This window comes from Galeopterus variegatus, unplaced genomic scaffold (assembly GCF_000696425.1).
Source record: "Galeopterus variegatus unplaced genomic scaffold, G_variegatus-3.0.2 Scaffold2389, whole genome shotgun sequence".
Taxonomy (NCBI): Eukaryota; Metazoa; Chordata; class Mammalia; order Dermoptera; family Cynocephalidae; genus Galeopterus; species Galeopterus variegatus.
In genome coordinates, this window is record NW_007728500.1 from 184,763 (window position 1) to 194,345 (window position 9,583).

Genomic DNA, 9,583 nt, shown 5'->3' on the forward strand with positions numbered 1-9,583 from the left:
GGTCTTAATGGGCAGGTCACTACCATGAGCAATGGGGCTCGATCCCGCTGGAGTCCTTGGGAGCAACAATAAGCGCTGCTCCCATGGGCGTCCCACCCAGCACTTCTGATCTGCTCGGAGCAGCCTGAGCAGAGAGTAGCCAGAGCCTGAAAGAGGAAGCTGTCCTTGGGCAGGGGGACAGAGAGGGCCACAGGGATATGGGTGGGGCACCAATGGTGCCTGCCAGTGGTGTTCACAGGGTGCCAGGTATGTCTATAGGGCCCACCCTCAAGAAGCTCACAGCCTAGGGGAGTGGACAGGAGTCAGACCCTTAGGAAGGTGATGAGCCCATAGTGTGGTCGGTGAGGGAAATACAAGGGCCTTTGGAGAAAGGCTCCTGGGGCTGGAAGGTGGTGAGAGCAGGGGAAGATGGAGGGAGCTTGCAGGGAAAGGGACAGGGCGAGTGCAGGGGCCTGGAGGGAAAGGTAAGGAGTCCAGATTGGATTCCAGTTGCATGGGAAGCCCTGGAGAGAATGGGCAGGGGAGTGACATGGCCTTATTTACACATTAGGAAGATCTGGAGTCCAAAAGTCAGTGGATGGAATTCAGCAGGTCCATAAACATAGATAGGAAAAAAATCCATCTTCATCTTCACTACCTCTAACTGGAATTTAGTATTTCCTTCTAACAAACTACAGTAGTGTTAACAGTACCTGTGGCTTCGTTGTTAATAGAAATCATAGATATTTTTATACCACGGTGGGACTGTGAGCATAACCGACTCCATCTTGGGCCCTTACTGCTTGTTTTGTCTTTGTGAGAGCTTTGCCCACGAGGTTACACAGTAACTAAGGGAAAGTTAGTTAGAACAGTAGGTAGGCACAACCTGCCGACTGTAAAGAAGGAATGATTAAGTACTGGTGTGGCAATAAGACAGGTTAGCTACCTGCATCAACATTTGGAGCTAGTTATGTTAAGCTTGTTTATGAACGGCCTGTAGAAACCTGAATTCAGCCTTGATACAATACAGAGAGAAGCTTGGCCTGTGCCTTCGGGTTGCCATCCACCTGACCCATTACTCTGTAAGTAAGTTACCCTGTAATAAAGTTCTTTGCTTTACTGCACAGAGTGGCCTATTTTGTTGTTTGGCCTCGAGATACCTTTCCAATTAAGTGGACAATCTGCCCTTTGTCCACCTTCAGACAATCACCTTACAGTGGTAGATCTCCACATGTTTTTTATGCTTATTTCCTTAAAATTCTGGAGTCTTTTCAGATCCTCTGCTAGGTCTTATTTAATACACGAACAGAGAAGCACATCTACTCTTATATCACAATGAAAACATACTTTGATCACTTTATTTGACAATAAACCTTGTAATTGTTTGAATTTTATTTTACATGTTTAAAAGCGTTCTTCTGAGAAGGCAGCCACAGGCTCCACTGGACTGACTGCTCATGGGAATAGGTTAAGAACCTGCGCTGGCCACATATGGAGAAGAGGTGCTGGGAGGTGGGCGTGGAAGCAGGTGGACCATTTAGGACATGCTGCAGGTGTCCAGGAGGTGGTGGTAGAATGGACTAGTGGGGAGCGCTGGAGATGGTGAAAATGATTGGATTTGAGACATACTCTGGAGGTAGAGAAAACTGGGCTCACTGGTGGGTTAGAGGTGAGTGTGAAGGAAAGAAAGGACTTGAGGACAATGATGCCATTTAAGGTGATAGGGAACGCTTGAGAGGATCAAATTTGGAAAGGCTAGCGTTGTTCTGCTTTGGTCATGTTGAGCTGGAGAAGCCTGCTGGATGACCGAGTGGAGAGGTCAGGAGGGTCGATGTGCAGGTCTGGAGTTCAAGGGAGAAGCCAGAGCAGGTACTTTGAGGGTCATGGGGTAGAGATGCTATTGACAGCCAGAGACTGGAGGAGAAAGTGTAGGAGAGAGTAGATAGAAAAGCAGGGAAGACAGATCCTTGGGATGGCCCCATAGGGAGGTCCAAAAGGGGAGAAGGACCCTGTGGAGGAAGGAGAGAATGAGCTCACAGATGTCACATGTTAAATAAAGTTTACAGAAGGCCATTGGTTTGGACTAATGAACAAGCGTGTGTTCTGATCTAGATGGAGAAAGTGTAGGAGAGAGTAGATAGAAAAGCAGGGAAGACAGATCCTTGGGATGGCCCCATGGGGAGGTCCAAAAGGGGAGAAGGACCCTGTGGAGGAAGGGGAGAATGAGCTCACAGATGTCACATGTTAAATAAAGTTTACAGAAGGCCATTGGTTTGGACTAATGAACAAGCGTGTGTTCTGATCTAGATCAGCTAAATTTCTGAGGCCTTGGAAACTTGAGATGAGCCAGTAAATCATATCCCCATATTCTGCGAATGTGATGATAGTATCTGTTATCTGATGCCCACACTTTATGTGTGTAGGATATAACCTGACCCCAGTCCCTTTCCATATGGTATGTGCTGACCAATGGAACCACGGATACGTTAGTCAAGGGGCTGCTCTCTGTTCTCCCCTTTCCTGTGGTTATAAAATGTCAACACGGGGGCTGGCCAGTTAGCTCACAGTGTTATAACACCAAGGCCAAGGATTTGGATCCCTTTACCAGCCAGCCGCCAACCCCCCCCCCAAAAAAAACCCCACAAATGTCTACACTGCTGGCCTCCTTAAGAGCACCCCCAAGACATCTTGGCTGTGTTGCCTAGGTAGCAGTTCAAAATATTCCAGCTCAGAACAAAGCCTTTGTTCATTTATTTAGCCTCAGTTTCTCTTTTAGGTTAACAGGACTGAGTACAGACCAAACCGAAATGGGGTCACTCATGCTATAGTTCGACACTTCCAGGCTAAAACTAAATTGTTTATCTGACAATCCGAGAAATCTGGACGGAGGTAATAGCCAAATCCCCAAACAGGCCAGTTTTAGCCCCACGGTAAGGAAGTCGCCTCTGCTTTACCCTCTGCCTTCCAATCCATCTGCTTTTGTCCTGTCTCTGCTTTCCTCGGCCCTTTCCTGTCTGTAAAGCCAACCTCCTCCACTCAGCTCTTCAGAACACTCATTCTGTTTACAGAATGTGTTGCCTGATTCTAGAATCACAAATAAAAGGCCAATTACAATCTTTAAGCTAAATTTGTTGTGATTTTATCTTTTGACACATGGAAGCTTTGGGAAGAGCAAAGGCAGGTGATGGTCACTGGCTTCAGCAATACAGTCAAGACAATCCTTTTGGGGTGAGTCAGAAAATGGGCACCATTTGGTTCTGTTTGTTGTGAAGGGGAGAAGGGAAGCAGAAGCTTGGGGGAGAGGCAGATTCGAGGGAGCATTGTTTTTGGGGGGCAGCCGGCTGGTACAGGGTTGGAACCCTGGACTTTGGTATTATCATCATCCCGCTCTAACCAACTGAGCTAACCAGCCAGCTCTCAAGGGAGGGCTTTTTCAAAGGTGGAAGCATTAAAGTGGGCTTGCACACAGATGGAAAGACCGGGGAGAGATGGAGAGGTGTCTTATGCAGAAGAGAAAGGGGATGTTGCTGGATCTGGCCTTTAGAGAAGAGGAGAGAGTGGGAGGAGGGAGGTGTTCAAGGCTAGCACTGGACCTTGGCCAAGCAATCATCCAGGCAGGAAGCAATCCTCCGTTGTGACAGACAGTCTTGCAGGTAGGTGGGTTGTAAACAGGAGCTGAGATTGCATCTGTTTTCTCTACGAGACATGAGATCACCAGCTGAAAGTGAGGAGGAGACATAGGGAAGGTGTGTAAAGGTGAAAGCAAGGGAGGGCAGATGAATCCCAAGAAGTGCAGTAAGGTTGTCCACCAGTGCTGTGGGTCCCCATGAGGTCAGTGGTCACACACTGAAAATGATCCCACAGGACTGTGTTATTTTCTCCAGCAACTTCCCACCTATTCTTGAGAAAGTATGGAATACTTGGAGAGGGTTAGGATTTTTATAGGTGGCATAACTGGGGGAGAGAAGGACAGAGGTGTCTGCAAGGGCAAGGGTATGACAGAGGATGGGTCGCTGGTGGCAGGTAGCAGGACAGCCCAGATACCAGGACACAAACAGCTGCCCCAAATAACGAGTGACCGGCACTGTGTGTGAGATGGTTGGGATGGGCTTTCTGGCTGGACTCTGCCTCTAGAAACAGTCTTGGGGTGGGTGGCTGTGCCTTGTCACCTGGAGAGGCAGGCAGGGCAGGGGCTGCAGGGTGGCCCACCTACTATGCACTGGGCATGGGGCCCAGGAGACCAGGAGCAGGGACCAGGTTTGCCAAAGGTTATGGGGAGGTCAGAATCCAGACTGGGATCCGAACTGCCTCTGTGTGACCCCAGAGCCTGGCAGCCCTCGCCTGAGAATTTACCAATCGGTTTATTTCCTAAAAGCAAGAGTAAACCTGGGGACTTAGGAGGCCTCTGGATGCAACATGAAGGTTTCCCGTCTCTGCCAAGAACCTGGAAAACATAGAAGATAAAGGTTGTCCTCGGGGAGGTTGATCCCCAAATGATTTACCAGGAAAATGGGACAGAAAGCAGGGGCAGACTAGTGGGGAGGCTACAGCACCAGTAGATGCGGGTGAGAGAGGGTGACTGGACTGGGGGAGGAGACGGGACCAAGGTGGGGTGGGGAGACTGCAGCAAGGGCCTCTCCCAGGTGTCTGACCTGGCAGGTAACAGGCCCTGGTTCCTGCCCACACTCCCCAGGTGTCCCTCTCTGTCCCCTGTGGCCTCCTCTGCCTGCTCATGGCTTGTCCAGCTCCCTGGCCAGAGCAAGCCCTGGCACCTCCCGCCTTCTGGGGGCTCTGGCTCTGGGCAGCCTGGATCCCCAGGGTGGTCTGTTGACAGAGCTCCTGGCTGGTTAGCTGGAGCCCTCTCAGCCCACCCCACCCATGATGTGCACCTAGAGAGATTGAGGGACAAAGGTCCACAGCAACCTTCTCTCCCTCCGGAAGCACTGGGCCTGGCTGCCGCTCGTCCCTGAGCAGGGTCCTGCTGGGGTCACAGCCCCCTTCTCCTCCATCTTCTGAGTCTGGAAACTTTTCTTCTTCCCACAGGGAGGACTGAGCACAGGCTTCATGTGTGCTCTTGTCTGAGTACAAGGTCCATGAAGGGACAAGTGGGTTCCAGATCCCCAAGGGAGGGAGCATGGGAGGAACATGGAAAGGAAGGGTAAGCTCTGAAACCACCAAGCAGACGTGACCGGGGGGTGGGGGCGGTTTCTGACCCCCTTCTGTTCTAACCCTGTGCTGACATTTCCTGGCTGCTGGACCCTGGATTATTTACACAAACCTTCTGAATCTGTTTACTCTGTTAAGATGAGGACAAAATACCTCCTACCCAGTAGGGCTCTCAGGGGCACCAGTAGTTGGTGGCTTGGTTGTCATTGTGGCTGGCAGCCAAGGGTAGAGCAGCCCACTGCAGGGAACTGATGGCCACTGTCCTCACTCCCCTGGAGCCCTGGGGAAACTGAGGCAGGGGCAGGCTGTCCTTTCCTGAGCACCTGTCCACCGCTGTGCCCAGCACTATAGAACACCCACGTTTGGTTCTCACAACCAGCCTGAGGAGAGGTGCCCCTGGTCATTCCCATTTTACGGATGGGGAAATTGAGGCCCAGAGAGGTGGGGTGACTCTCTCAAGGTCTCTGACCTAGTGAACGGCAGAGCTTGTATTGGAAACACATCTGTCCGTTTGCGAAGCCTGTGCCGGCTGCCCTGCCACAGAGTCACAAAGCCCAGCAGAGAAGCAGCTCCTGGGGCCAGGGGAGGTGCCAGCCCATCCAGAGCCCTTGTGCAATGCTTCCTGGCATGAGGGGGCCTCCTGAAAGAACACATGGCAGCTCAGGGCACAGACTGGAGCCAGACTGCCTGCTAGTTTCCGGCTGGGCAAGACTGGGCCAATTACTTCACCTCTTTGCGCCTCTGTGAAACGCAGATAATCCGAGCACCCAGCCTCCCAGAGTTGTTATGAGGATTCAATCAGCTAATGATTAGAAGAGTTACTTCGCCCCACTGTGCCTCTATTTCTCAATCTGTAAAATGGGGATGGTAACAGAGCTGACTTCATAGGTTTATTGTGAGGATTAAAGTGCTCCCAGAGGACTCGGGACACAGGACGCACGCAGGCGCATCTGCCTTCATCTCTGCACCCCGGCCCATCCCCCACCGCTCAGCCACCACTGCCTCCTGCCTCCGTGAACAGCCCGCTGCTGCTCTAACCCTCGCCTTTGCATACGCCTTTCCCCTGCTGGCAGAGGCCCTACCCCACATCTCCTATCTCATTCAGGTCTCAGCTTCAACCACACCTCCTCCAAGAAGCCTTCCCTGACCACACGATGGAGAGCAGCTGCCTCCCATTGCCCCCTGTCGCTGCCCTTCTCCCCATCCGCCCCACCTCCTGCTGACTTCCACTTCATTTCGTTTCATTCTGGCGGGTCCCACAAGGATGGACACCCATGAGATCGGGCTCTGTCTGGGTCTCAGAATGGCCCTGAGAGTAGTGTTCCCAGGCCTTTCAGGGAACTGAAAGACCAGCTCCCGTCTCCACACCCCTTGCCGGGCCAGCAACAGCTACCCCTCAACCCCGATCACAGGGCAAGCCTCTGGCCTGAAGAGGCAGCTGTTCCTGGCTTGGTGGCCCAGCTGGCCCGAGTCCTGGCATCTGGGTCACCATGGGCTGTAGGAGCTGTTGCCAGACTTGGCAGTGCCCTGGAGCTGGCTGCCTGCAGAACTGGGCTGGCCAGAGGAGGAGGCTGGCAGAGGTTCAAAGGGGTCAGGAGACAGTTTGCACTTGGACGTGGAGAAAGCGTTTTATGTGCCCAGGTCCTGGATGAACGGGGGTGGGGGCTGTGACCCTGGCTGTGTGTACTCTGCGAGCTTTTGTCCTGTCAGCCCTGTGGGGTCCTTACCCTGAGTTTTCATTAACTTCTCTTGTATTGCAGGAGAAAGATTGAACTCTGTCAGCACACCTGGGCAGACTTTTGTCATAGACCATTGTCTTCTATTTTGGTCCCATTCAGTCTTCTGGAGAGAATCATTTATCAGTCACTGTCTGCTTTATGGCTCGAGTAGACTTTGTCCTGGGCCGTTGTCTGTTCTCCAGCCCCCTGAGTCCCCTGGGACTCATCGACTCCTGCACCCCCACCTCCCCTTCCCCTGTGAGAGGGGTATAGGAGCATTTGTGCCCCACTGGTGTAGGGACATCCCTGTCTCCTGATTCCCTTGTGCATTGCCCTTCCCAGCACATTAAAATAACCTTTGTTATGCCTCTTTTTCCTGATAATATGTGTTTCTCAGTTGACTTCAGTGAACTTTCAGGGGTCTGAAGGGGAAGTTTTCCCTTGGCCCCTACACCTGTTTCCCTCTCTCCCCTGGGTGGCTTCGAGGACCTGCCTCCCCAGACTTGGGGTAGCGACCTCCAGCATCCTGGGCCTTGGTCGGAGGCCAGTGCTTCCCATGTCCCTCCCCCAGTAGGGGCCATTTCAGACCCCCACTCCTGCCCCTCACCCTCCCTGGCTACAGCGGGACCAGAGGGGCAGGTGCTGATGGCCTTGGCTTGTTCTGAGCACTGGCCAAGCTGGTTATTTGCACCTCTCTCCCAGATGCGATAAGAGAGCTTTTGGGGGCTGGGACTGAATCCCATTTACCTAAAATTCCCCAGACTCTGGCCAGAGCAGGTGATCAGAATCTCTCTACACTGACAGGAATTTAAAAAGATTAAATGGTAAATAGCACACACCAGAGATTCTGCTAAGTGCTTTTCAAATATAGTTCTTTTCAATCCTGACCTATAAGCAACATCCTGTCATGTCCTCATTTACAGATGGAGGAAACTGGGATGTGTGATGTCCAGCAACTTAGCTGGGGCCACCAATGAGCAGCTGGTGAAATCAGGATGTGAGGCCAGGCTCCAGAAATGATGTGCAAGATGTCGTCTTTGGAGCAGACCTCAGTCCCGCTCAGTGGGCTTAAGGGCTGAGGCAGGGGCTCTGCCCCAGAAAACAGCGGGGGCATAGGGGCTCACAAGGAAGAAAAGGTGGAGTCCAGAGGGCAAGGACGGGGCTTGCAGGGGACAAGCTGGAGCCATGTGACTGGAGGGAGAGGCTTATTTTTTAAACTTAAAAATTGTTATGACACACACACATGCACACACACAGATACACACACACACACAGTCAAGTGCACTGACTGTGAATGCACAGCCGGGCGAGTTCTTTTGCAGGTGAACACCCGCGTATGCAGATCAAGCTATGGAGCATTTCTAGCACCCAGAAAGCCTTTGTGCCCCTCCCAGCCTGCTCCCCCAGCAGGAGAGAGTGGAAAGACAGATGGAATGTAAGTGCAGGGCCTGCGAGAGAGACCCAGGGACAGAAGGAGGGTCTTTGGGGCCTGGAGCAAGGCCGGCAGTGCCCGCTGTGCAGCTGGCTTTTCTCCACACCCTTAGGGAGCTTGTGGGGCCTCCAATGTTCTGTGGAGGCGAGCCCGTTTCTTCTGGGTGTGCTTCTGTGCAGGACTGACCTCGGGTGGCTGAGGGCATTTGGGTTACATTTGCTTTGGATTTAGGAGGGTTTACTAGAATGCTTAAAAAAATGCTGACAGAATTAGAGGTGCTCAGGATGCTGTCCAGGTCACGTTGACACAGAGAGGGTGAGAGACTTGCTGAGGGCTCCCCAGCCCGCAGGTCTGAACTCCCAGCATCTTCACTTGCAGGCTCCTGACCTACCTCCTACCCACGAGGACACTCCAGAAATGAGCCTGCCCTTGGTTCAGCTGCTGGTTCTGGGCGGCTGCCCCAAAGAAGATGCTGCTGCTGGGATGGGCCATGCCTCTGGGCACTTCCTGTGAGACTTATCACCAGCACCTTCAATCCTGGCGATGCCACCAACCAGGATGGTTTACCCACCTGAGCTCTGTGCTGCCTGCTCTCTCTGGCGGGTCACAGACAGCCCATCCCAAGACAGCAAAACCCAATCCCTGAAGCACCATGTGCACAGAAACAGCCTGGCCCCCCGCGCTGCCCTCGCCCCACCTTCCTCTCCCTGCCCGCTGGGTTCTCCCTGTTCCCAGTCCTCCCTCCTCTGCCTGCTGATACCGTGAGCCATCCTGCTATAGGGAATGGCATGGGAGCCTGAGTGCTACCCCTTGTTCTGCAGGCTACAAGGGGGTCCCATGTGTGTGTGACGGCTCCGTGGAATTTCTTGTTTGTTCACCTTTGGTTGCTTCACAAGGCTTCCCAGAATTAAAAGCCTAACCTTTTGGCTTAGTATGGCTTTGGGAAATTCCCTGGAGTTTCTCAAAGGACATGTTAATAATACATCAAAATTAACTGGTTTATTTAAAAGATATTGTCAGTACTAAAGGTGTTTTTGATGCATGTTCCCGGTATGGGTTGGCTCCATTCAATTTTGTCATTAATATTCCTTGTTAGTGATGTGTGCATGGACCCATTGTGGCTGTGGTCATGCTCTTGTACCTGTGGAATGAAGCTGTTATGTTAGGGTTCTATCCACATTCCCCCAGGGAGTTGGTGGGTCCGAGTGCAGTGGTGCTTACAACTACTTGATCATCAACCAGTTACAGATTTCTTTGTTTCTCCCACTCCCACAGTTTCACTTGATTT